The 26,332-nt window shown below is 42.9% G+C and overlaps 1 long non-coding RNA gene across 2 annotated transcripts; it reads right to left on the reverse strand.

Annotated features, from left to right (window-relative positions):
* Positions 1-5,744: 5,744 nt before the first annotated feature.
* On the reverse strand, positions 5,745-26,112 carry LOC122117834. 2 transcript variants are annotated; one of them, XR_006149241.1, is made up of 4 exons: positions 26,004-26,112; positions 13,216-13,282; positions 8,910-8,985; positions 5,745-6,080 (listed from the first exon to the last, which is right to left on the reverse strand). It is a non-coding gene; the product is annotated as an uncharacterized LOC122117834 (long non-coding RNA). The 2 variants fall into 2 exon arrangements; XR_006149240.1 differs by lacking the exon at positions 13,216-13,282.
* Positions 26,113-26,332: the final 220 nt, after the last annotated feature.

A 26,332-nucleotide genomic window follows, 5' to 3' on the forward strand; every position in this document is an offset into this window, starting at 1 on the left:
TGACATCTAGCCAGGCATGCAAATTAGCATGGCCTCTTAAACCCAAATGAATCAAGTCAAGTTCAAATCACATAGCTCATTTCAGCAGTGAGTCATAAAGGCAGGCAACGCTAAAACCAAAACCGTTGCTGAGTGCATGCATGGAAAGCTCCTCTCTCTCCTACTACTCCATTCCTGCATCACACACAAAAAAGAAGTAGTTTAATAGTGGCCTCCTGGTGTAAGGAAATGGCTCATGATGGTGCTGCTAAGCATAGGAGGGCATGGTTTCCATCCCTCCAAGAGTGTGTGTGAGTGTGTGAGTGAGTGTGTGTGTGTGTGTGTGTGTGTGTGTGTGTGTGTGAGACTCACTGTAAATGTCTTTTCCTCAGAGAAAACACAGATTGGCTAAGTTGATGTTATCCCTCTAGTTTCCATTACCACTTCATTATTTTTTTGGTAGAACTCACACAAATGTATTTTTAAAAGACCACTACCATAGATTCATGTATGTATATGTGTGTATGTATAATCTTATTCATCTATTGATGGATACCTTGGATCTCATTTCCTGGTTATTGTGAATAGCACTGCAATAAAAATAGGAGTGCAAGTATTGTCTGATATACTGCTTTCATGTCCTAATGATATATACCCAATAGTGGATTAGTGGATTGGCAGATCATGTGATAATTCTATGTTTGGTTTTTTTTTTTTTAGGAACATTCCACAGTGACTGAACTAATTTACATCCCACCAACAGCCGTCCTTGCTTTAGATCATATCCTTCAGAGATGCTCTAACAATTTTTTATTTCTAATTTATTTATTTTTAATTTTTTATTGTTATTAAAAAGGTGCTGTACAGAGGAGTTACAGTTACATAAGTCAGGTAAAGAGCACATTTCTTTTTGGATATTGAACACCCCTTTGTTCTCTCTCCCCCAGTTTTAATTTCTAATTTATTTAAGCCTTTTATTCTCTCCCTAGATTGTAAATGTCACAAGAGCGGGGATGTGTGTGTGTGTTTGTTAAAATTAACATTTGCTTAGCCATCTTATAGTCCATAATAGGATTTATATATATACATATATAAATGATAGTATTAATCAAGATGAAGATCCCACAAGTCGTTGTGATAAAATTCTCATTTTATTAATGTTTTAGTGATGATGGTTAGATGCCAGCTCTAACCCTTTCTCCCTTACCTTTCCTTCCTCCCTTCCTTCCCCCTCCCTCCCTCCCACCCTCCCTTCCTTCTTTTCTTCCTTCTTTTATACTTTCCTTCCTTTCTTCCTTCCTTCCTTCTTTCCTTCCTTCCTTCTTTCCTTCCTTCCTTCCATTCTTCCTTTCCTTCCTTCCTTGTAATCAACAAACTATAATCAAGAGCCTACTGTCTACAGTGTCTGGGATAGTGGTGCTTCGCGGTGTGCTCAGTCTAGTAAGACAGACAAATAAAAATAGGCGAATATGATCTGGGAGATGGGGGCTGTGATATGAGTAGTGTAGAGTTTTAGGGGAGCAGTGAGTCAGTTATTTCCTGAGCTTTATGAGAACTGCAGCTGAGTTTTCTCTGCCCATGTGACTCTGTGACATCCATTCAAACCCAACTACTTCTTACCCAGAACACTGATTTGAGATATCTGTAAGTTTGTACAGAAAGATCATAATCCATGTTTTAAAGCACAGGGTAAATAGTATAGGAGAACAATGCCATAACAAACACGAAACCAGAGGAATACTTTTATATCTACAGAGTCAGGTTTTATAAAAACGCAATTGCTCTTTCTTTATCTTTCTATCCTTTCCTCCCTCCTCTTTCTCCCTCTCACACACTCAGCTCAGACACCAGACATGGAGAAGCAAATGTTTTCTGACTCGATGACTTCAGCGGATTAGTGCTCCTTTGAAAGTGATATTGCTACAGCCATAACGTGTTTATGTGTAACACAGACATCTTTATGTAGAATACAGACGTGTCTGTGTGGGGACCAGTAACATCCTGGCCTTGTCACTTAGTGAGGTAGGAAGTTCAGCCTAAAGCTACAGCTCCCGAGGCTTTGGGGAATCTTGATACAGGGCAAGGAGGGAATTAGAGAGAGAAAGAGGAGATTTCTTTAAGGGTTATTTATCTCTCCCTCTCCCCAACTCTCCTGGGCTTAACTCCTACTCTCTGAGAAAAAAAAAAAAAAAAAAAATCTCCCTTCCCAACACAGCTGGGATGGTTGTCAGGCAATCACACCTTGTCAAGGATAGCAGTAATCAAAAAAAAAAGGTTAGACAATTAGAAACTGCTGGTAAATCATGAAGACACCAGGGAGAGTTCTAGTTTATAATCATCTGATGGCAAAATATTTCTTCCAGACCCTGATACAATATCACAAAAGAAATGAATTAGAGGGAGAAATTTTCTTAGTTTGTAGAAGTTTATTACCAGGGTACAGTGGCCTATGCTTGTAATCGTAGTTACTGAGGAGACAGATCTGAGGATTATGGTTCAAAGCCAGCCTGAGAAAATGTTTATGAGACTCTCATTTCCAACTTACCACCAAAAACTAAAAACTGGAACTGTGGTTCTAGTGGCAAAACACCAGCCTAGATAAAAAAAGCTCAGGGACAGTGCCCAGGCACTGACTTTAAACCCTTGTCTGGTACATGTTGGTACACACACACACACACACACACACACACACACACACACACACACGCACAGTTTATAATTGAAATTAATTTTTGCTTCAATGATATAAAAGTTTGTACTATTCTTTGTAAATTATGAAAGTATAAATGTCACCCCTGCATATTGTAATAAAATTGAATAGTACAAAACTATGTAATGTAAAAAAGGAAAGTCTAGGCCTCCCTTCCTCCCTCCTCCCATCAATCTCAGCTGAGTCACATGTATCACTTAAATTTTCCCAGTAGCCACATTAAACAAGTAAAAAGAAACAGGTAAAATAAATCTTAGTCATATATTTTATTAAATCCAACATATCCAAGCAATCATTCCAATATGTAACATTATCAAATAATGAGAAGTAAAATTATTGCAGCTACTTTTTCATTCTTTTTTGTCCTGAGTCTGTGTATTTTGTATTCATCTCCATTTAGATGTTAAAAATTTAGATTTCATAAAACATACAGTTGAAAAACTGGATCTGCATAGCCAGGTTGTTGCAGACATATGAAAAGCTGTCCAATAACTCAATTAAGTGCCAGTTATTAAAAAAAATAAACTTGCAGTAATTAAAATTGAATAAATTAATATCTCAGTTTTTCAATTGTAGCAGCTGTCCAAAAAATATAGTTAAAGCTGGGCATCGGTGGCTCAAGCCTGTAATCCTAGCTACTCAGAAGGCTGAGATCTGAGAATTGCAGTTCAAAGCCAGATGGAGGCAGAAAAGTCCATGAGACTCTTACCTCAAATTAATCACCAAAAATTTGGAAGTGGAGCTGTGGCTCAAGTGGTAGAATGATACTCTTGAGCAAAAAAGCTGAGACAGAGCCCAGGCCCTGAGTTTAAACCCCTATGTGGTCTGTGACTACCATATATACCACTGCTGTTTTCAAGTGTGTGAAAAGCAAGTATAATATATAACATAACAGTATATATACCTAAAGTTCATTTTCAGGGAAATCATGCTCTTACTGTGTGATTTAATCTACCGTCTATTTTCTTTACCTAGAGTCACATTGTAGGATTTTTTTCCTTTTTGTTATTCTTTCCTTTTCAGTTCATACAGATCTGCATTCTTTTTCTTACTTTCTTCTTTTTTTAGTTTACTAATTGTGTGTGTGTGTGTGTGTGTGTGTGTGTGTGTGTGTGTGTGTGTATACCACTCCTGGAGCTTGAACTCAGGGCCTGGGTACTGTCAGTGGGCTTTTGTACTCAAGGTTAGCACTTGAGCCACAGCTCTACTTCTGGCTTTTTGGTGGCTAATTGGAGATAAGAGTCTCATGGACTTTTCCTTCCCCAGGCTGGCTTATAAATTATAATTCAATAGCTAGAAAACCACGATGAATACATTTTTTACAGGGCTTTGCACTTATTTTTTTTAATTGGATCTGCATTATTAATTTTTAAATCTTTATTATCTTTAAGTAGTTGTACAAAGGAGTTGCTATTTAACAAAGCAATTTATGAATACAATGCATCTTGGACAATGTCGCCCCTTTCCTATCTCACCCATCTGTCCCAATCCACCCTTCCCTCACTGATTACGAGGTACTAGTTTTCTTTAACCATGTTCCTACTAGTGAGTATATCATTTCCCTTTGATAGTTTGCAGTGCTAAGCATCCATGTTTGCATCATTGTGTAGTCAATGATTCCCAGAGACTACAGCAAAGAATTGACATTCTGGGCCAAATGGTATGCTTATTGTAAGATAGAAAGGCTACAATCAAATCACCCACCACAAGGCTATGCCACGTTTTAGCAGACATTAATTATGTTCTTCTATAAAGGCTGTAAATGCTAGGATCATAAAAATACTAGAAAGAAAAGCCTTAAGAGATCATCTATTTCCATCCTTTCATATTTTTATCTTTTAAAGGCTGGTACTAGAGCTTGAACTCAGAACCTAGGCACTGTTCCATTAGCTTTTTCACTCAACTCTGGCCTGTAGTTCCAATCCCTGCTTTTTGGTGAGTAATTGGAAATAAGAGTCTCACAGATTTTCCTGCCCAGTCTGGCTTTGAATCAGGATCCTCATATCTCAGCCTCCTGAGTTGCTAGAATTACAAGTATGAGTCACAGTGCCCAGCTTTTTGTTCTTTTAAATGCTAGGAAAACCAAGGCCAGGCTAAGGGAGTGGGTGACACAACATATGTGTGGTGATACTGGGTCTTAAATGGCTCTCTCGCTTTGTCCAGGCAGTACAGCAGATTCTGGCAGAGTTTTTCCTCTGCATCCTTGGGAAGGTCACTGGTCCTGCAGTGGCAGCTGCTCGCTCCCCTCCCTGTATTATTATCAGCCCCACGCTGGCCAGATCAGCAGGCCTTTCAATGGAGCATCACACTGCGCCTCAGTAAGCAAGGAGCACAGAGCCAAGGGAGCTTTTCCTTGACATTTGTATCTAAAATTGAATTCAATCTGCTGGCTACAGTTTCAAAGTGTACCTTCCTGCCTCCCTTCTGCTGAGCACAGCCAAGTCAGGGGGAAAAAAGGTATTTTGTTGCATGCACAGATATACTGCACTATTCAGCAATTCTGAGTAGGCCAGCTCACAAACATTTTGCCTTTAAGGGAGGTATTTTGGGAGGACAGAGACAGAAGGTCCTTCCAGGGTAAGGTGGCCACCCCAAGCTGGTATAGCCAGAGAAACTAGATGGGCTTCTTGGGATGACATTGTTCCTGAGGATTCCTTCCTTACGATTAGGGGTCTTTGGGGGGGTCCTTCCTATCTCAAGAAACACAAGTACTAGCTCATCTCATGCAGGGCAAGTGGAGAAGGGGAGATATAGGGCTGAGTTCATTGGGGCAAAGTCAGGGTTCGCCTGTTCTGCCTGCATCTTCAGAACACTCTACACCCCACCCCCTACCTGGCCTGTTAATCTCCATCTACTGACCACAGCTCCAACCCAATTTCTCTGTCTCCCCCCACCCTCTCTTTTGTGCTAAGGACTTGAACTCAGGGCCTGGGTACTATCCTTTAGCTTTTTCTTTCACTTGAACCACAGCTCTACTTCTGGTTTTTTGTTAGCTAACTGGAAATAAGAGTCTCTAAGATTTATCTGTTCATACTGGTTTTGAACCTCCATCCTTGGATTTCAGCTTCCTGAGTAGCTAGGGTTACACGCATGAGCCTTTGGAGCCCAGCTCTAACTTGATTTCATTATAAGCATTAAAATCATTTTTTCTTATGCCACACAATTGTTTTTTTAAATCATTTCAGACATCTACATTTTATTTTTTCTTTCTCTCATTTTTCCCTCCCTCCTTCTGCCCACCTACAATGCCTTCTTCACATACTGGCACAGACGAATTGAAATGCAGATAGAAGAATCTCTTGTTTTTCCTACAAGTTGTCAGATGGTTCATGTTTCCGTACTTGAAGCCTTCTTTGAGTCCTTGTTCTTATTTTTTGGTTGTGTCTTTACTCTAAAAGAAAGAAAAAACACATCACAGTGGGGAAAGATGGGAGGAAAGGAACGAGAGGAGCAGGATAAACATTTGTTTCATATTGCATTTACATGTCATTATCAGCCTTCTTTCAGTAGTACTAGAGTTTGAACTCAGGGCCTCATGCATGCTAGACAAGAGCTCTACTGCTGGGCCATGCATCCAGCCCTTTTTGTGCTAGGTATTTTTGAGATATGATCTCAAATCATGCTTCTCATTGTAATTAGGATGACAGGCGTATCCAGTTCCTTCTATTGAGAATCTGTGAGACTCTGTCTGTGACTTGTCTGAAACTATAATCTTCCCAATCTCAGCCTTCCAGGGGTTAGGGTGACCAGTATCTGATATTGTGTCTAGCTATAGAATGAGAAGGAGCTATCCTTTCTCAGCCTGCAATGGTCTTGAACTTCAGTTTTCCCATTCTTAGCCTTACAAGTAGCTAGTATTACTGATGTTGAGCCTCTGGTGCCTGGCATTATTATACTTCTTTACTCTCATCCCAGACAAACCTCATTTCCATGTGCAATCCATTAACAAGCTTGCACGTTCACCCCTCAGACTTCTCTCAGGTCTACTCGTGTCTTCCTATTTCAACCATGATCACCCTTATCCCATTTGCTCCCCCAATTCAATTTGGTCAAATTGTGCCCACTTTTGCTCCCCTGCCTTGTTTGCCATATTGAAGCCAGAACTGAACCCCAAGACGATTCTCATCATCATTGCTCCAGGCACTATCACTAATGCTTTGATCTAGAGCTCATTTAATCTTTACAGTAATCCTGGAAATAGACATCATTGCTACTCAGTTTAGAGACGAAGATTTTAGAGAAAAGAGATGTATCTGATTTGACCAAGAACGCACAGAATTCAGGAACTACTTTTAGGGACCCATATCAAAAAGAGCTATGAAAGAAATATCAAATCTATCTACATGGTGCCAGGTATAAATTATATAGATCCTAATGGATTGCAAGTGAATTGCTTTTCACTGATTCATAGGAGGCATTTGGTAAAGAAGGATTGTAGGAGTTTCTTGACCCAGTGGGAAATTGTGAGAGATTATAGGAATCTGTCCTGGGTCCAGTCATCGTCTGAGTGAGGAATGGCCTTGTTTTCCATTACTGATGTAATAATTTAGTGGCCTAAAAGCAACAACAATTTTCATTTTACCGTTATGGAGACTGGAAGCCCTGGCTGGGTGTTATCAAGACATTGGCACTCTACACTTCTTTCTTGGGGATCTGGTGGAGAATCTGTACCTGACCTTCTCAGCTCTATTGACTCCCCATTTTCCTTGGCTTGGGGCCCCTTGTGGCATTTACATCACTCACTCTATTTCTGCCTAGGAAGCTTTCTCTCCAACTCAGATCCTCTCTCACTGTTGTAAGGGTTCTTGAGGTTACACTGTACTCACCTAGGTAAGCTTTCATTTCAAGACCTTCAACTTCCATCATATTCAGTCATAGGTTCCAGAAACTGGGTTGAGAACATCTCTGGGAAGTCACCATTTTGTCTACCATGGGGGATGGGTGGTATCATGTGATATGAGAGCCACCTTGGAAGTAGACTCCACTCTGGAGCACAAGGGCTTTCATATTATTTACTTTTGAGTTTATTACCTTTGTGGTGCCACGCACATGGAAATCTTTTAATTAGTGGATGGAAGAACTGACAAAATAAATACACAAGTACAGGGTATCTGTCCTGGGAGTGTAAGAAAACACTACCATATTTAATATGGATATTTGGGGGAAGCATCATGTTTCTTTTTTTTTTTCTTTTCTTTTCTTTTCTTTGCTTTCTTTTTTTTTTTTTTTTTTTTGCTGTGGGCCATGAACTCTGGTCTTGGGTGCTGTTCCTGAGCTCTCTTGCTCAAGACTAGCACTCTACCACTTTGATCCACAACACTATTTCTGGTTTTCTGGTGGTTAAATAGAGATAAAAGTCTCACAGATTTTCTTGCCCTGGCTGGCTTTGAACAGTGACCTTCAGATCTCAGCCTCCTGAGTAGCCAGGATTACAGGTGTGGGCCACCAGTGCCCTGCTCATTTTTTAAAACTGTATTAGGATCCCACCGTTTGGGCAATGCCCAAATTAATGATGACAAGGGAAATTAATATGAAGCGGATCTGAGCGCAGAAGGAACCTTGGCTCTTTCACTGATAGCCCTGTCTTTTCACTGCACCAGAGCACAGCGATCTGTTAAAGTTACAGTTTCCAGGACCCACTTACCTACAAAGGTGGCAGGTAGGAAGAGTGAGTTACCAACTCAGTCAGCATCAGGCGCAGGTGTCCTTGGGCAAACCTCTCCTGGATGTAGCAGTATGTCCCAGAACTGTGCTATTTGGTCCCAATCCTCAGAGGCTCAGCATTTAGTTAAATAGTCTCAGTAAGACTTGTAAGTGCTCAGCCCCTTCACTCCCTCTCCAATCTTCCCCTCCCCCCCACTTGGTCTCTCTCCTCCAGAAATATCCATCTGTCCCCAGGACCTCCAGGGCCAACCACTTTCCTGGGTCTTTTGATTCCCCGATCCTGAACTGTCCCTTGACCTTTCTTTTTCCCAACAAATTCCTACTTATTCTTGAGTTTCAACCCTAAATCGTATCCTGAAAAGTATTTTTTAGAGGTAGTGCTGGGGTTTGAACTCAGTGCCTTCCACTAGCTAGGCAGATGTCCTACCCATTTGAGCCCCAACCTCAGCTCCTGGAAAGTATTTGAGCCTTCTTATCTAAATCAGCATCTTTTCTCTATCCAGGTCATAAAAAATAGAATTTGGGACATGGACTCACACTTTACATGTTAACTCACCACCCGTTAGCTTTGTGGTCTTGGGGAAGACTCGAAGACCTCCTGGCTTCCATCTCCAGGCTCGAGATAGTGCCTCCTGCAGGGGATTTGGTACAGGATTAAATGAGATAAGCTATGCAAGAAGATTTGGAAAAGTGGCTACACTATATTAGTATAGGCTAATCTCCTCCTTCACAGCACTCTTTATTATTCTCTAATACCTGTTTTCTTCCATTTAGTAAATCCCACAAAAGCAACAGTGCCCTGTTCTCCACTGAAATCCATAGCACACTATCTGCCATCTTGCAGCCTCTCAGTAGAGAGTTTTTGAATGGATGTATGGATAGATAATTCTGTTAACAATTTCTGGGCTAGATCCTATAAAAGAAGATCCTTCTTATCAGGAAATAATCAATATTATTAAGGAACATTGTGTAGAAATTTTTTGATTGCCAGATTCTGGGTTGATTAATAACTTAAAAGGTAAACTTTAGACATGACATTCACCATCTCTCTATTTCTGGGGTCTGCTCTCATGCAAGGCTTGTGATGCTCATTGCCAGGCAGATTTATGAAATTTCTCCACACTCCAGAGATGCTTACATTCCATATGTTACAATTTACACATTCCTTTTGGGGTCAAGGTGGGGAATGGCATGTGTGCTAAGAGCTGCGTTTCTCACATGAACTTTCACATAAAGCCTCTTCCAAGCTTGTTTTATGCTATACTTTTATAAACAATATTTTAAAGCCATGAATGAATGCTTCCTAATTGCCATGTTTCAGAGGATTGTTGAGTCTAGAAAGGACAGCTAGAGGCTTCTTAGCCTCACTTGTTTGATGGGCCAGAGCTCATCTGAATCATGCTAGTTGATCTCCAACTAGCCTGAAGTCTCACTATCTCGCTCTAGTTCATCCTTCCTAAATCTCAGAGATTCTCTGGCCATCATGTGTATTGTGTTTGCAGTCTTTTAGAAAAAAGTGTCATTTTGGAGAAAATATCCAACAAATTTGCTGCGTCTCAGTGGCAACCATCCAGCTATCCACCATGTCGCTGGGAACCTCCCTTGGAGGCTTTGCTTCTTGGCCAGGCAGCACAGGGACATAAATCTGGGCCTTAATTTTTGTTGTTGTTATTCCTGACCTGAATTGTCAGTCACACTCTGTCTTTATTCCATTTATCAAAACACCATTGTTCCTTCTCCTCCCTCTGGCAGTTTCATTTCTATTGTTAAAAAAATTATCAAAAGTCAGAGCAGCCTTAGGCTGGTGAAACTAGGTCTGACTGACTGTGTAGTTGAGTTTATGGCAACAAGCCATCCTCATCTTTGGCACTCAGTAGACCGTGGAAATCATGTACTGCCAACCAACTTTGGCTCCATCAAAAGAGCTCACAAAAGAGTTTCTGTCACCCATTGTTCTGTTTCAGGGCCACAACATACTGGATGGTGGGTTCCTACAACAGGGTAATCTCTTCTCCCAGCTCTTATTATCTTGTTGTAAAACAATAAGCTCATTAAAAACAAAACATATCTTTGTTCTCAGGGAAGTATCTCCTGGGCCTGCCTTTTGAAGTCTGTGGCCCCAAGTTGTTATTGAAAAGATATACAGTTTAATGCTAACTTGAACCTGTGCTATTCAGGGACCTGAGCAGTAATCTTCATGCCAATCACGTCATAAACAGGTTATAGATATAGTCATCTTCCTCCTCCTCCTTTTCCTCCTCCTCCTGTTCCATTGCTAGCTTGCCAAAAGCTTCCTGCTCTACAAAAGGGCCAAGTGGCCCAAATGAAGCCTTAAAGTTCTATTCGTGTTTCCAAAAGGGGAACCCAGGCCTCACACATGTGGCTTGGGTTAATAGCACTGCTCAGGCTTTCTGGGTTGAACCTAGCAGGCTGGACAGGGTGTCCTCTGATAGCTAGCTCTTAGTCCTGCCCACAGACCTTCCCTTTTCCAGGAAAAATCAAGGAGTAACTGGAACCCAGACACATTTCCTAGGGGAGTTGTGATCCCAAAGATCTGACTGGGGACCCATGGCTCCATGGGCCCAGAGCTGGGTCCACTTTGGAGCATTGAGTCCTTGCCTGAAGTGTGTAACCCTTCTTCCCTACCCACAACATGATAAGTCCCAGAAAGTGAACTTTGGTCGGAGTTCTGTATTTCAGTGTATGTGTCAGGTGCCTATGGAGCCAGCTTCTTTTTTAAGAAAAGAATATTTTGGGGCTGGGAAGTTGGCTCAGTGGTAGAGCACTTGCCTTGCATGCCTGAGGCCCTGGGTTCGATTCCTCAGCACCACATAAGCAAAAAGAAAAAAGCTGGAAGTGGTGCTGTGGCTCAAGTGGTAGGGCACTAGCCTTGAGCTGAAGAGCTGAGGGACACAGTGCTCAGGCCCAGAGTTCAGGTCCCACAACCGGACCAAAAAAAAAGAAAAAAGAAAAGAAAAGAAAAGAATATTTTGTTAATAGAATTTCAGAATTATTTGTGTGAAGGTGCTGGGGAACAAAAATGGGAACTACCAGCAATGTGAATGAGAGTTCACTGTGAAAGGGAAGAGAAGGAACAAGAATCACATTAAAGGCATGTAAGGAAAAGATGATGATGCCCACAACACACACACACACACACACACACACACACACACACACACACACCCCATAGCTCCTATAATTCAGAAGCATGTGGGCTTACATGGGCATAGCTGCACATACTCAGGAGCCTCTGGGTTTATGAAGGAGTATTTCCTTCTTCCTGTGACCATCAAAACTGACGTAGCTCTGAGATCTCTTGAAAGCACCTTGTTAAAACCAGAGCAGTTATTTTGGCTCAAAGGCCTCCTGCTTTATTTATAGATACAATATGGGTGTGTTCAACATTTTTACCCCCTCACTATTTTTTTTATTGTGAAAATACTGTACAGAGGGATTAGAATTACAGGGGCAAGATAGTGAGTACATTTCTTATCAAGCATTGTTGCCTCCTCCTTTGTTTCCCCTTCCCATCTCCCCTCCTTCCCCACACCCCCCTGCCAAAATTGTAAAGTTCGTTTCTCGACATAACTAACGTCTTGTATATCTCATTGTTGCAATGGGTTCACCTGTATCCCTATTTAAACAATTTGTTTTTTCCCTTCCCCTCCACAAATTACACCAACATCAATTACAGTAAAAACAGAAGTTATACCGTGGGGGAGGGACATACAAAGCAACAAAGAAATCATCTTATAAATATGTTGGAAACAATCGCAAGAAAGAAAAAAAAATTTGAATCCTTATCTTGGGGTTCATTTCACCTAACATCAACTTGTCTGACAGTTTCTGTTTGTCTCAGACATATACTACTTATTGCAAATAAGGGAAACCGTGGGACCTATATTTCTTTGGGCCTGGCTTACTTCACTTAATATAATTTTTTCCAAGTCTTTCCATTTCCTAACAAATGGGGCAATGTCATTCTTTCTGATGGAGGCATAGAATTCCATTGTGTAAGCCGGGCGCTGGTGGCTCACGCCTGTAATCCTAGCTACTCAGGAGGCTGAGATCTGAGGATCGCAGTTCAAAGCCAGCCCGGGCAGGAGAGACCGTGAGACTCCTATCTCCAATAAACTGCCAGAAAACCGGAAGTGGCACTGTAGCTCAAGTGGTAGAGCGCTCGCCTTGAGCTGAAGAGCTGAGGGACAGCGCCCAGGCCCAGAGTTCAGGCCCCACGACCGACCAAAAAAAAAAAAAAAGAATTCCATTGTGTATATATACCACATTTTCTTGATCCATTCATCTACTGAGGGGCATCTGGGTTGGTTCCATATCTTAGTTATGGTAAATAATGCTGCAATAAACATAGTTGTCTGGTACCTTTAGTATGGTCTTGTTTGTGATCATTTGGGTAAATGCCCAAAAGTGGGATTGCTGGGTCATAGGGGAGCTCTATGTGGAGTCTTTTGAGGAACCTCCATACTACTTTCCAAAGTGGTTGAACAAGTTTACACTCCCACCAACAATGCAGTAAGGTTCCCTTCTGTCCACATCCCCTCCAGCATCTGTTGTTGTTAGAGTTCTTGATTATAGCCATTCTAACTGGGGTGAGGTGGTATCTCAATGTTGTTTTGATTTGCATTTCTTTTATGGCTAGGGAGGTTGAGCATTTCTTCATGTGTCTATTGGCCATCCTTGTTTCCTCTTCAGAGAAGTTTCTCTTTAAGTCTTTAGCCCACTTATTTATTGGGCAATTGTTTCTTTGAGGATTTGTTGTTGTTCTCCCTCTCTATTGAGTCCTGGCATTGAAAAACTCAAGTTTGGAGAGAGAATAATGATTCAGAGAGGGAAAACATCACCTTGGGATTCCTTTTAGTAGCAAATTCGTTTGGTAACTCCTCCACAATGTATCCACACTGTTGCTTTCTGTAATTAACAAAAAAATAATAATTTCAAGGACAAAGTACAGGTAAGAATTTGCTACAAACAGGAAATGGGTGGGCAGAGTTTAGTTGACATTGAATGGTGGGAACAGTCAGTGGGAAGCAACTGAATTTCACTTTGACTTGTGAATCATCGCCAGATAAACTACAACTAGAGCTTGTGTCAGAAATGGATCCTCAACCATTACTTAAGTGCACTTCATTCCTTCCAGACTACTAAAGCTCCACCATCCAACCCAATGGCTGTTGTTCCAATCCTTGGAGCCTCAACTTCCTCACCTAGCACATGGTGCTAATAACTGCTTACTTAAATGATGAGAAGTGGAGAAAATGGATGAGAAAGACTAGCACTCAGTATGTGATAACTTATAATACTGATTATTGTTGTTGTAAGGATAAGAAAGAGAAGGAGGAGGAGGAGAGGAGGACAGAAAGAGGAGGGGAGCGCATTCTAATTACATGAAGAAGTCACTGCATGGAGCCATCTGGGCAGCAGAAGAGCAATTTTATACTGTGCTTTGAAAATTCTTACTTAACATCCTGTTAAATAAACTTGCTAATTTTCCTGATAGGATTATTTCTTTGTTTCTAAGCTCCAGCATTTTACCCTATTTTAATTATACAATATTTTAAGCCTGACATCACAACGTGCATCATCGGTTTTTATCTTTCTCACTCACAGCCCTGCGTTGCTGTTGCCAGTAATCCTGGGTTCATCCAAGTATTTTTGTTCTAAAGACCTTTTAAAATAAGCCAAGGCAGTGGTTTAGAAAATTGCTCTTGTTTGTAGACAAAAATACATTAAAACAACCAAGGGAGTGATAGCTTTCTGGGATAATTATTTTTAATGCCCTACTAGACACATTGGACATGCTTTTCAGATCCTCTGGGAATTCAATTGGGAGAAATTCTTTCCTTTTCTTTCTTGTATTTCGTTTTACATCTTGGAATGTGATCTTTGGTAAATGTCGGTGATGTTTGTACATTGTGTAATACTCAGTTAACCCTTCACCCCCACCCGCTACCCCCAATGTCAGGATTTCATCAGCATCAAATAAGCAACAAAAATAAAGGGTGGAGCAGATTAACAACCTCTTTGTGGCTTTCTGGTTATCTTCCTTTGACTAAACTGCTAAATAAAAGACTTGAGCTTTCAAGTTTGATCGGCCAAGTCATTCCAATTCAGTTCCAAACCAGAAGAGCTCCTCCTTCAGGTAGCCTTGTTGCTAAACTAAGCCAAAAGAGCTTGTCAGCCTGGCACACGTCTTCATAGGCTGGGTCCTGGTAAGGTACAACCAAACTCTCCTAATTTTAACAATATTGTGATTAGCTAATCATTTACATACCCACCAAAGACCTTCTACAGAACAGTCAAGAAAGTGGTTTATTGTCTCTCTGAATAACACAGGGAAAACCAAAGAGAATTCTATTCTTGGGTCTGGTTTGAATGAGGGTTGTTCCAAGGACAGTTCTTAATCAGAACTTTAATGTTCTGCTTTGATTAGAACCAAGTGTTGTAGCAGACTACAAGGCATTTTAGAGCTGAGACTGTGTGTCCCTGATCAGATGGCTGGCTCTATACGAGGTACTTCAAGTTGATGAATACTGTTAGCATTTTCAAAAGACAGCTCTCTGCTTGTCATGGCTCAAGTGGTAGAACATGTGCCTGGAAAGCCTGTGGCCCTGAGTTCGAACCCTAGTACCACCACCAAAAAGTAAAAGATGGCTCTCATTTCACCCAGACCTGGACTTCAGAAATTCTCTACCACTATCAATGCATATGATCTCGGGCAACTCATACAGTTTATCTGAAAAAGGAGGACTCACAGGGTCTTCACAAGAGTCCTTTGCCAGGACTCACCCTGAAAAGGATTAGTAAACTAGGATTCAACTGAGTAAAAACTGTCTTGTGTATTTGGTGCCAACTGAGTGATAGTTGAGAAGGTATCAGTGAATTAGGCAAAGGGGGTGATGAAGAGCTTGTGACTGTGTGAGACTTATATTCTGCATGACCACTTAAGACATGGACAGTACTTAACAAAACAAAAAAGGTCAGCTGATTCCAGATGTCTCATCTTTTGAATACAGTACACTTGTGGAACTGAGAAGAGAACTTCAGCTTTCTATGGAACTCTCATGGGGACTTAAACTGAGATGAACAGGTGAGTTTTTCCTTCCTTCAAATCTAATTTCCAAACACAGAAGTGATCAAGGAATAGGTCTGGCATTGTATATGCACCTTGGATCTGTTTGTGATAGAAGGAATTTGAACAGGGTTCAGTGACTCCAACTGCCTTTAAGGAAACAGGGCAAACTTGACCTAACAGAGGTTCATGCTTGTCCAATCATAATAATGATACACTATGATATTTGGAACATGCTGAATTGCTCATGCTGACTTCAGGGTCCCAGTGCAAAACCCTGGGTTCAGATCCTGTGGATTTATCACACCCACTGGAGGACTCTGCCTTTCCCAAATTCTGAATGGGTTAGCCTCTTCCATTACAGTGGGCTCATCCTTTCCAAAAGATAACATCTTGCTTCTCTGGCCCGAATTTCTCTTTAATTCTTTCAAAATACAATTTGTGAAAACAATGTGTGAGAACACACGACAATGGGAAGTTCTCAGCAGGAATGCGGCAATAAATATGTCAGGTATGGAAACTAGTCCGTGATATTTATTTGATTCTTGAGGATAAAGTATTGGGATACAATAAATTACCATCATTTTTCCACATCTCTGATTTCTCTGGTAATGCATATATGTTGGCAGACCTTAGTGGATTGTGCTAATTTATTTGTAAATCATCAAAGGAAGACATAAAATATATGTCTCCAGGCACGTGAATGGACTGGGAAGCTGAATTGGGCAACAGCAATATTTTCCTATGCCAGAAATAAACATGTCAACACGGTGACGAGGGTTGTGTCCCACTCCTGGCTGAACTTTTGAAGGGTGAGATGGCTAGTGTCGAGAGACTCAGCTTTGTAGTCTTTTCTCACAAAGCGTTCCATGACTCAAGAGAAGGACAATCTGCAGCGTGACATAGAGAACTAGGTCAGAATAATATTTCTTAATGGAGATTCCTATGGTGTCATCTAATTACAGCAGTGGTCCAGAATTTTCTGAGTCTTGAGAGGTTATATTTTTAAGGTGGCACCCATTTTTAACTCCAGTGTGATACAAACTTGCGTTCCAATGACTCCCCCTTATGTAAGTGGTAAAAAAAGAATGATGTGTGGGAGAGGAAGCAAAATATGAACTTATTCATATATATACACCCAGCTAGAATTCAAAAGACGATCTTCGCGGACATAAAAGTTTATGCTGTCTTTTGATTTGTGTGGTTTTAAAACATACTAGCAATATTCAGAGGTCTTGGAGCATAGCATCAGGACAGAAACTCTGCTCTAAATTTACACATACTCTCCTGGCTTTCTCCCTTTTGTTCTCCATGGAGTCTCTTCTTTTCTAGTTCATCTGCAATTCCCTCTGAAGGCTGCATCCCAACCACATGCCTTGCCTCCTCCTCCAAGACACTCTAACTCTTTTTTTTTTTTCCAAAATTCCTCCAGTTTAAGAAGAGCCATCTTCTGGCTGTATTCTGATGGATTGGGAGACTCAGTCTAAGGTCCTTTCTTCTAATTTTTTTTCCTACTTACCCCAGTAGTAGGTACTTAGAGTACCTTCTTCTGAGAATACCCTAGGGCAACTTTCTCAGCCACTCCAACATGTTAGGCTGGCTAGCTCTTCATTGTAGCATTGCACATGGAATCTTCCTCAAGCCTCTGCCAACCTGATGCCAGCAGCCCTCTGTCCATAAAAGTCTCTAGACAATGCCAGATGTCTTCTCAATGAAAACTCCTGCTCTGAGCTCCTCTGATTCTACTCAGATTCTAGAGATCAAGGATCAACTCCTTAGCCTTGCTTGGGTTCATGTCCAAAGTTGCTTAATAATTCATGAATAGAAGAATGGAAAAATACTTTAAAAATTACCAGAAGAGAATTTCTAAAACTTAAATTGATTTTATTTGAATCAGATCAGATTAACTCTGGTCCATTAAACGGGAATATGTTACCATGCCTGTTGTCTTAGGAACAGCTTCCAGAACACAGTTTTAATACTGTGGGGTCATAATATTAATATGGCCATTGGATTGAAATGAGAAACCATCAATTAGAGAATGTCTCAATATCTTCTGAAATTTTTCTTGTTAGTGTTGAAGATACTAACAATTGTTTCATGGGCCTAGAGTTTAGTGCCAGGAAAAAAAAATGCTGCTTTTGAAAACTGGATGTCTTGCTTCATTACAAAATGAGGGATATGTACCCAGTGTTATTTCGCCTTTTTGATTTGGCTGTCAGTAAGCTCAGAACCAAGTCCTATTTTTAGTAACTATTTTTATCCTTTTGTTTCTAATATTAATACAATCTTTTCATCTCACTTAACCCTTTGTCTTTTGCTCATGCTCTCATGGCTTTATTAAATCTGCCTTTTCCATGAAATAAAAATTTAGGCAAATGGAGTACTTATCATTTATCATTAAACCAAGACACTCTGGGAGTAAAGAGCAGCTCATAATTAAGTTGGAAGAGCAGCTTAAACTGAGACTGACATGGGAAAAATTAAAGTGTGGTACTCTAGGTATAAATAAGTAAAACAGAAAATATTTATTTATCCAATTACCAGGTGGGGGATAATTAAAGATAAATAGGAAATCATGATTAAGTTTTAAGCTTATTTATCTTGTGTCATATGTGTTGATTAGAGTCTAATATTTATTATCTCTTGGGAAATTTTGTAATTAGCCTCTATATTGGTAGAGGAAAAAATCCCGGGCTTTGTGAAATGGATTTAATTTCTACGGGGGGGGGGGGGGGGGGGGCAGTGTCCTTTAGATCTGGAAGAGTGATCACAATGAAGTTTCACTGCTTTGTGATTTATGGAGACTTGAATAAATGCACTATTGAGTAGTATCAGATTTCTAATGACTATCTTGTTTTCCCTGAGCAACTTCTCATAAACTTCTGTAATATCTTGAACAGCAAGCTGATACTATGTTCAGCTTGTTTATAGAACTATTAATAAATGTTATGTGGTAACTTCTGGGGGAAGGTCAAACTACTTTTTTCTCTCTTTTGGCTAAAAACAATTTCCTGCTCATTTTGAAAACCATCGACTCAGCAGAGTCCCTAATATCTGATGGGTATTCCACAAAAGTTCTTACTAAGAGTGAGATTCTAAATGTTAACTTAAAGAGCTCATAGTCAAAAATCTAAAAGTTAATGCATTGACTATAAAGTTTTCCATATAAGAAAGAATGAGATTTCACCTTGACACAGGTAAGTTAAAACGAAGTTGAGAAGTCAGGCTGTGGTGGCTCATGCCTGTAACCCTAGCTACTCAGGAGGCTGAGACCTGAGGGATCTCAATTCAAAGCCACATGTCAGGAAAGTCCATGAAACTTTTATCTTCAATTACTCAGCAAAAAGCCAGAAGTAGAGCTGTGGCTCAAGCAGTAGAACACTAGCCTTGATCCCCAAACCCCGTGGGGCATCCTCCAGGCTTTGAGTTCAATCCTCAGTACTAGAATAAAACAGAACAGCAACATCTATCTATCTATCTATCTATCTATCTATCTATCTATCTATCTATCTATCTATCTATCTATCTATCTATCTAAAGTGGAAATTCATTTCTATGCATAATCAGAATCATGCTGATCCAAGCTGTAGCTTGCTGACTTGTTTTTCTAAAGTTCATTAATATTATCTGATTAGACAAATTGAAAGCTTGACTACAACATGCCAGGCATCTAGTAGTGTGCCAGAATTCTCAATAGACATCTTCCTCTCCACTGTTCACATGAAGCAGTGCTGATTCTGGGCACTGTCTAGCATTCTACAGTTTTTTAAGCCACTTTTTTCCTGCCGTGCTGGGGTTTGAACTCAGGGTCTTATGTTTGGTAGGCAGGTGCTCAACCACTTGAGCCATGTCTCCATTCCTTTCTGTTTTTGTTATTTTTAAAGATAGGATCTCATGTTTATGACCAGCAGTCTGACACTAGAGCCTCCTATTTACACTTCTTGCACAGCTGGGATGACAAGAGTGTTGCTACCACACCCAGCTTTTTATTGGGTGAGATGGGATCTCAGAACTCTTTGCTTAGTTCTGTCATCCTCCCCATCTCCCTCTCCCAAGTAGTTAGGGTTACAGGCATGAGCCAACATGCTCAGCCAATTCACTTTTTATCACCCTCAGTTACAAATTATAGCAACTTAAGGGATGTATGTGATTTTTCCCAAGGTCATGATCACTGGCAGAGCCAGGATTTGAACCAGAATTTTTTAAAAATTCTGAACCATCTTCCACACCTGAAATGTGGCTGTAGTGACTGGTGCAATTCGGACCTTTTCAAGTTTGTGTTACCACGTAGCCTGAAAGAAGTTAAGCTTGGTTTTGAAGAAAGAGCCATCTATTTCCCATGTTTAGAGTGTTGGGCAAAATGATTCCACTGAGATAGCAACCCTCTTGTTTAAGGTCAGGCCTTTTAGTAAAGGTTTCACTCCCTCGTCTAACAAGCACCAAGATTCCTGTCTTCTCTCAACTCACATGAATACTGATACTTGTCAATTAATTAGAAGCAAAGCATAGAACCTATATCTGTTTAGGTTATTGTCACCACTGATTGCTTCCTATGGGCTAATAAGAAATGTTCATGTTTGACCTTACACACCTAGTTCTCATAACTTCAATACTGTGTTGTTCTTTTTACCTTGAAGAAGAGAAATTTTGAGTTTGTCTTTGGAATTAAATAACTTTCAAAGTCACTCAGCTGGTAATGGTTATTGTAATTTAGCTTTATTTCATAGCTGTCTTACTGACTCTCTGAAGTCCCATCTTGTAGGTAAAGATTTGGCCAATTGAAGCATTCCAAATCCTTCAAACTTGTTCTGCATCTGGGCCAAAGGATGGGACAGGACAGTGTGGGCACAGAAAGAAGTGAGGGCTCTCTGTTGCTCCCCATATTTGTCTGCCCTTTAGTCATTCTCTGGTCCTTCAGATCCTTTCATTCCTTTACAGCAATGATGACTCCTGAACAGATCTGATGAGTTTGCTTGTGACTTGGTTCGTCATTGCCACTGGAATGAAAGTTCCCTGAAAGCAGGGTGAGTTGTGGTGTCACTGCCCTATTTCCAGTCACTGCTACAACACTGCACATCGGATGTATCAATAAAGCCTGATATGTGGTCAATGAATGAGAGTGGCAAAGTAAGGATGAGGAAACTCTGGTTGAAAATGAGAGGAGAGGAGAGACCATTCCCTTCATCCGGTGACACTAGACTTAAAAACACCCTGGGAACCATCATTTCTAAAAGGCAAAGACTGCCTCCTGATTTGCAGAGATTTACAGAGAGACATGATTATGAGCTCCTTCAACATTTTGTCTGATTTTTGTCTTGGTAAACTTCAGGCTGGAATTCCATCAATTCCTCTTCCTCCCTCCCCCAGCCTGCTCCTCCTCTCCAGTGAATACACATCCTTCTCCTGTCCACCAGCTGCACATCCGGGTTTGCAGACAGAGGCCCAGGTGGCTCTTCACTAATGGCTAATCTGTTATCTCTATGAAGATACAGTGTCTTTCTTAACTAGATTTTTTTTTTGCAAAGCTGAATTGACTTTAGAGGGAGAAATTCATCTATAGAAAGCATTGCCTTTTGCCCTCTATTCGTTTTTTTTCCTTCTTATTCTTTTGCTACCTACCATTACACAGCTTGTATGTATCTCTTAAAATCAACAAAACAAACAAACAACCTGCCCTAAGTCATCTACAGAACATTTCAAGTGCAAACTGTTGAGATTTTGTCTTCTTAGCCTATGTAGGAGCCACCACAATATTAAGAGCCTGTTCAAAAGAATCTCTCCCATCCATCCCTTGCCTTGCTTCTCCCTGTGGTATTTCTAACTCAACATCTGAGTATTCCTAAAACACATATTCAGTTTGAAAGAGAATACTGATACCTTGTTTTATATGAACATTTACACACCAGGTCCTTGGCAAGGGGTTGACTTCATTGGGATACTTTATGGCTTAATACATCTGTATGATTTATATCCCGTTTTGTCTAAGCATGTATGCTAATAAATTTAACAAATTCCCAGTACTGCCTAGTCCTTCAGTTCTTCAGGAGGTCAAAGTGAGAGGAAAATAAAGAAGTGTGTTACATTTGCCCCAAGGATTTAGAATACAAATAAAATTACAGCACAAATAAAATCTCTGATTACTACAGTTAAGCTTAAGTAGCATTAAAAAAAAAAACACAGGAGTTCTTGGATCCAGGTAGATTTCTATAATTAGGCTATTTTTCAAAAGGGACATCATGAGAGTGGCAATACTTATCAAACTAATTTACTGAGGATTATTTTGGTCCTATATAATCAAACCCAACGCTGAGGGGAAAATGACAATTACAAAACCGAGTGCAGTCAGAAGAGTGAAAGGAGACAAGATAAAATCCAGCCTATAAAATACATTCCATTATCTTTTATAGGTTAAAAAACACAAACGAAATACTTGGAAAGAAATTTCTAAGACGGAAAGATGTTAAAATCGGGATTTCCCCCTTCCTCCTTTCTTTTCTTCTTTCTTTTTACAGGTGCAAAGAAGTTGTTTCTTCTTGTGTGTGTGTGTGTGTGTGTGTGTGTGTGTTTTGCCCCCCATTCTCCACTCCCCCCCCCCCCCCGGGTTGTTTGCAAAGTTGAATCTGGGGTCAGGAGTTCTAATTGTAACCTCAGACTGGAATTCCAGATGGTGCGCCCAGGACTGGAAGCAACTCTCAGTTCATCAATTTCATGGGCCTACGTATCTGCTCTGGCCACGGCCTGGCCTCTATCCCCACTGTGGCATTAATGCAGAACAAATTGAGACATATCCTCTATATAATTAGTTCCAGAATTTAAAAAGATTTACGGTATAATAATAGAGGTCTCGCTGCGGAATCCTTTCATTGGGGACTCGGGGACCATCTCGCGGACGCATCAGATCCGACCGGGTTGGGTAACCCCGGCGGCTCCAGGCACCGCCGGCTGTGGCTGGGGAGGGGGTGGGGGAGTGGGGAGAGGGAAAATGCACCACGTAACAAGCTGCCGTCAATAGGTCTGGGCCCCAAAATCAGATCAGAAAGGAGAGTTTGAGCCGTGAATCAAAATAGATCAAATAGCTGATCAAAATAGATCGAGATAACTTTCCAGTGAACAGAGGGTGCCTAGGAGCGGGCTGTATATCACAAAAGACTCTCCCGTGTTTAATGTATTATTATTAATTTTAGAAATTAAACTTTTTGCCGTCGATGCGGGATGGGAACCAGCGGCGCAGACAGGCAGATGGTTGAGTTGGAGTTGGCTGAAAGGGGAGGGAGAAGCGGTTGGGGTGTTTGTCCTGCCCTTGGGGATCCTCGGCACGAGCCGGTGGGAGAGGTGCCCGTTCCTTCCAGGGGGTGGAGGAGGTGGCCGGGGGGAGACGCTAGGGATCTGCAGCCCGGCCGGCGGGCTGGTGGCCCCAGTCCTTCCTTGCCCTTCGGTATGTTTATTCAGTTGTCCGCGGCCGCGGGGTGACGGCCGGCGCGCACGGCCGGGGAGTGCGCGCTGGTCCCTGGAGTCGCGGTTGGAGCCGCTGAGCTCCAAGCTCTGCCAGACGCAGTTGACAGCACTGGGGTGAAAGGCGGGGAGGTCTTCACTTTCTCCCCCCCCCCCCCCCCCGAGATGAGATGTTTTTAAGATTGCAGTAATTAGGCACCTGATCGGCTGGAATGTTTTTACTTGACCAATGTTGAACGTGGGCTTCCACGTCCGTCCTTTCCTTTCCATTAGTTCTACAAGAGCAGAAGGACAAGAATTAAAGACACCCCATGGGAGAACTGGACGTTGAGAAATCTGGGCTTCAGCATAGCCTTGCTACAGGTGTCCTTGAACCGTAATAGGCAAAAACTACCGTTTGTCCGCTGCATAACTCAACTCTTGCGCTTCTATGTAACCTACGGGGTAGCGCAGCATGTGGGTGCTACCTATGGAAACAGGCTCGGAAGGGCTGCAGACATGGTCTAGTACGACACAGCTGTTGAGGACCGGAGGAAGCTGACATTCGATTTACAAACCACCAATCCCTTGCTCTTAACCACTGCGTCCTACACTTCGCCTTTCTAAAACCAGGAGTTTAATCTCCAACTTGATTCGTTGACGATTAAAACCTAGCTCCTCTGCTAAGGGGTCTCCGGGCTGACCCCGGCGGGAAATGGGGGGAGTAGCGAGGTCTGGGAATCCACAGAATTCATCTTTCTGGGACCTCAAAGGGCTTTGCGGGCTGAAGCAGTTGCAGGATGGGCGGAAAGCGCGACCATCTCCTAGGTGCTTCTGCGCAGGCCCGCAGAGTCCAAGTCCCAGGGAGACTTGGAAAGAACGCGTTGCCCGGGAACCTTGGAAGCTTATAGATTTTCCAGAGTTGACTTTCGGGGTGCGCGGAAAAGGGAAGATGAGGGGGTACAAGGGTACCTCTGTCCGACCGGGTGGGGTGGGGCCTGGTTGGTGAGCGGCTTGAAACTTTTGAGTATTCCTTTCTCCTCCCGGAGGGTTTCCAGGAACTCCTCCCACCCTGGGGTGGGGTGAAGTCGGGGCGAGTTGGGGGGCACCCTGGGTTTGAAATGAACATCCCACTTCCTGGGTTCCCCATCAAACAAACAAATGGCCGGAAGAGTCCTAAATTGCCAGCGCCCCTCTCCTCCCACCCACCTGGGAAGGCTACCTCCAGGCAAAAAAACCAGCTTGTAAAGCGTGCAGTTAGAGATTTGTTTTTTGCTCTGCTTGAGATTCGAGATCCCAAAAGCACACGTCAAACTAGCTTCTCAACAGAGAACCAACCTCACACCCCGCCTCCCCAACAAAACCCAACCTTGCAAAACGATTAAAAGAGAAACCATCGGAGCCTTTTCATTTGGGAATGAAACTCTGGCTTTCCACAGAGCTCTCTTCCCTCTGCCGGTGCTTGAGTCCTAGTGAAGAAAATGACTTCCAAGTAGAAATAAGAGGTGGAAAGGAGGATGGAAGAAGGGGCGGCTGGGGTTCCTGGGAGGTCAATTTGGCTTTGATAAGTTTAGTCTTAAATGAGGAGTCTCCACCAAAACGACCATTCTGTGCTTCTCTCTGCCAAGCCCTGGAGGTTTAGGGATGGGGCACACCGGGGAGTCTGGAGAGCCCAGCGATCGCTCTCTCTCTCTCTCTCTCTCTCTCTCTCTCTCTCTCTCTCTCTCTCTCTCTCTCTCTCTCTCTCTCTCTCCTTTCTAAAGAAAAAACAACAACGTCCTAAGTGAAGACGCAGCAAAGTCAAGCACTAAGTTAGTGCTGTGTTTTCTACCACCGGGTTGGCGGGGTAGCAGACAAGTGTGGTTCTCAACCTTTAACCCCACAGTCTTCACCTACAGGGCGCGCAACCCCAAGAAGAGGAGGCAATTGTTGGTCGTGGCACGGCACTTCGTTTCTGCAACTAGAGTTCAGGGCGACTGTGTTTACTCCGTGCAATGAAACCAAAGTATAACAAATGCAAGGTCTCGGGGATGCTCTTTTTATTTGTAAAACAGCAGTTGCCTCCATTGTTGCTTTGCGTCGTTAGGTTTGACTAGAAAAGTTGCCCAGACAGCCTGGTGCAGTTGTCCTGGCTGGAATCGGCCTCTTCCTGCCCGGCGCGCCTGGCAGTCCCAGGCTCCGCCATCGCCGCTGCCTCCCGGCGCTCCTGGGCGTTTCCACGCGCCCAGAAACGCACTTCACGCCAGACTCCTAGCGTTTCTCCTTCGCCTACAGACTGTGTCTCCAAAAGATCCGACTACATTAGAAGAACCAACCCATAGACCAAAGCAACCTCCAAACACCTGTTCGAAGGCACAGGGCTCCCAAAGAGCTAATAACTGGAGGGAGGAGTTCATTTTGCCTTGCGCTCCACGCTGCCAAAGGTGTGAACACGCGTCTGGCTGTGGGCCAGCCGAGCCCTCCCAGGCCCACGGCTCCGTTAGCCTAACCGCTGTGCGCCTCCCGGGTTGATCGCTGCGCATCCAGAATCAAATCAGGGCTCAGGAACGAAAGCCGTGTGTGGCCAAGTGGCGTCTGGAGCCACACCGTGTCCCACCCGTGTCCAAACCCTTCCCAACGGGGCGCCCGAACTCCACAGTGGGATTAAACTAGCAGGCTCAAGGCGTTTGCTCGTCAACGGCTTTCTTTCCCCCTCACACTTGCCGTTTAATCATAGAATAGAAATAGATGGAAAGGAAAATTAAAGTGTTGCTTCCAACACCAATTTTAGGTAAGCACCGACCACTTTCCACTGGGACCAAATCTCCACCAAACGACCGGGGGTGGGGGTGGGGGGCTTTCCTCTTGTCATCACTGACGCCATCCCTCCTGGACACCCAAACTTCCAGGAACCGATTTCTCGCCAACAACCAAAAGCTAAGCTTGTTGAACTGTAGGACGCAGGGGGTACGGTGATCACACCAGGGGTAGCAGCGGCTTTTGAACCTCCAGAGTTCTCCTCGCTGTGCTGAAGTGCCCGCCCCCTTGGAGCCCACCCGCCCCTCCCTCCAGCCCGCCCTCTCTCAGTCTAACAACCCCGTCTGTTCTACCGCGTCCCGGGGCTGGGGGGGAGGACACCCCGTTTACCTGCAGGGACTTGCTGGTGCCGCTGGGCGCCCACACTCCCGAAGGCCCAGAAGGAGAGGTGGGGAGGGGGGAGGGAGGGCTGCGCCATCCGGGCCAGTGGAGAGCGCGTGGCGGGCAGGAGAGGAGGGTGTCTTGGACGAGAGGGACGTTCCTCCAGGCCCGCCCCCCGCCCCCGCTGTGAGGGCGCCCCAGAAGAGTCTGCGCTGTCCCGTTAGACCAGAGCCGCTGTGTGAATGGAGCGGCCGAGCCTCCCGGCTCCTCCTCCTTCCCCGCTGCCGGCCCCTCTTATTTGAGCTTTGAGAAGCTGGGGGCAGCCAGGCAGCTGGGGT

The sequence above is a fragment of the Dipodomys spectabilis genome, unplaced genomic scaffold, assembly GCF_019054845.1.
Source record: "Dipodomys spectabilis isolate Male_0828 unplaced genomic scaffold, ASM1905484v1 ptg000145l, whole genome shotgun sequence".
Lineage (NCBI taxonomy): Eukaryota > Metazoa > Chordata > Mammalia > Rodentia > Heteromyidae > Dipodomys > Dipodomys spectabilis.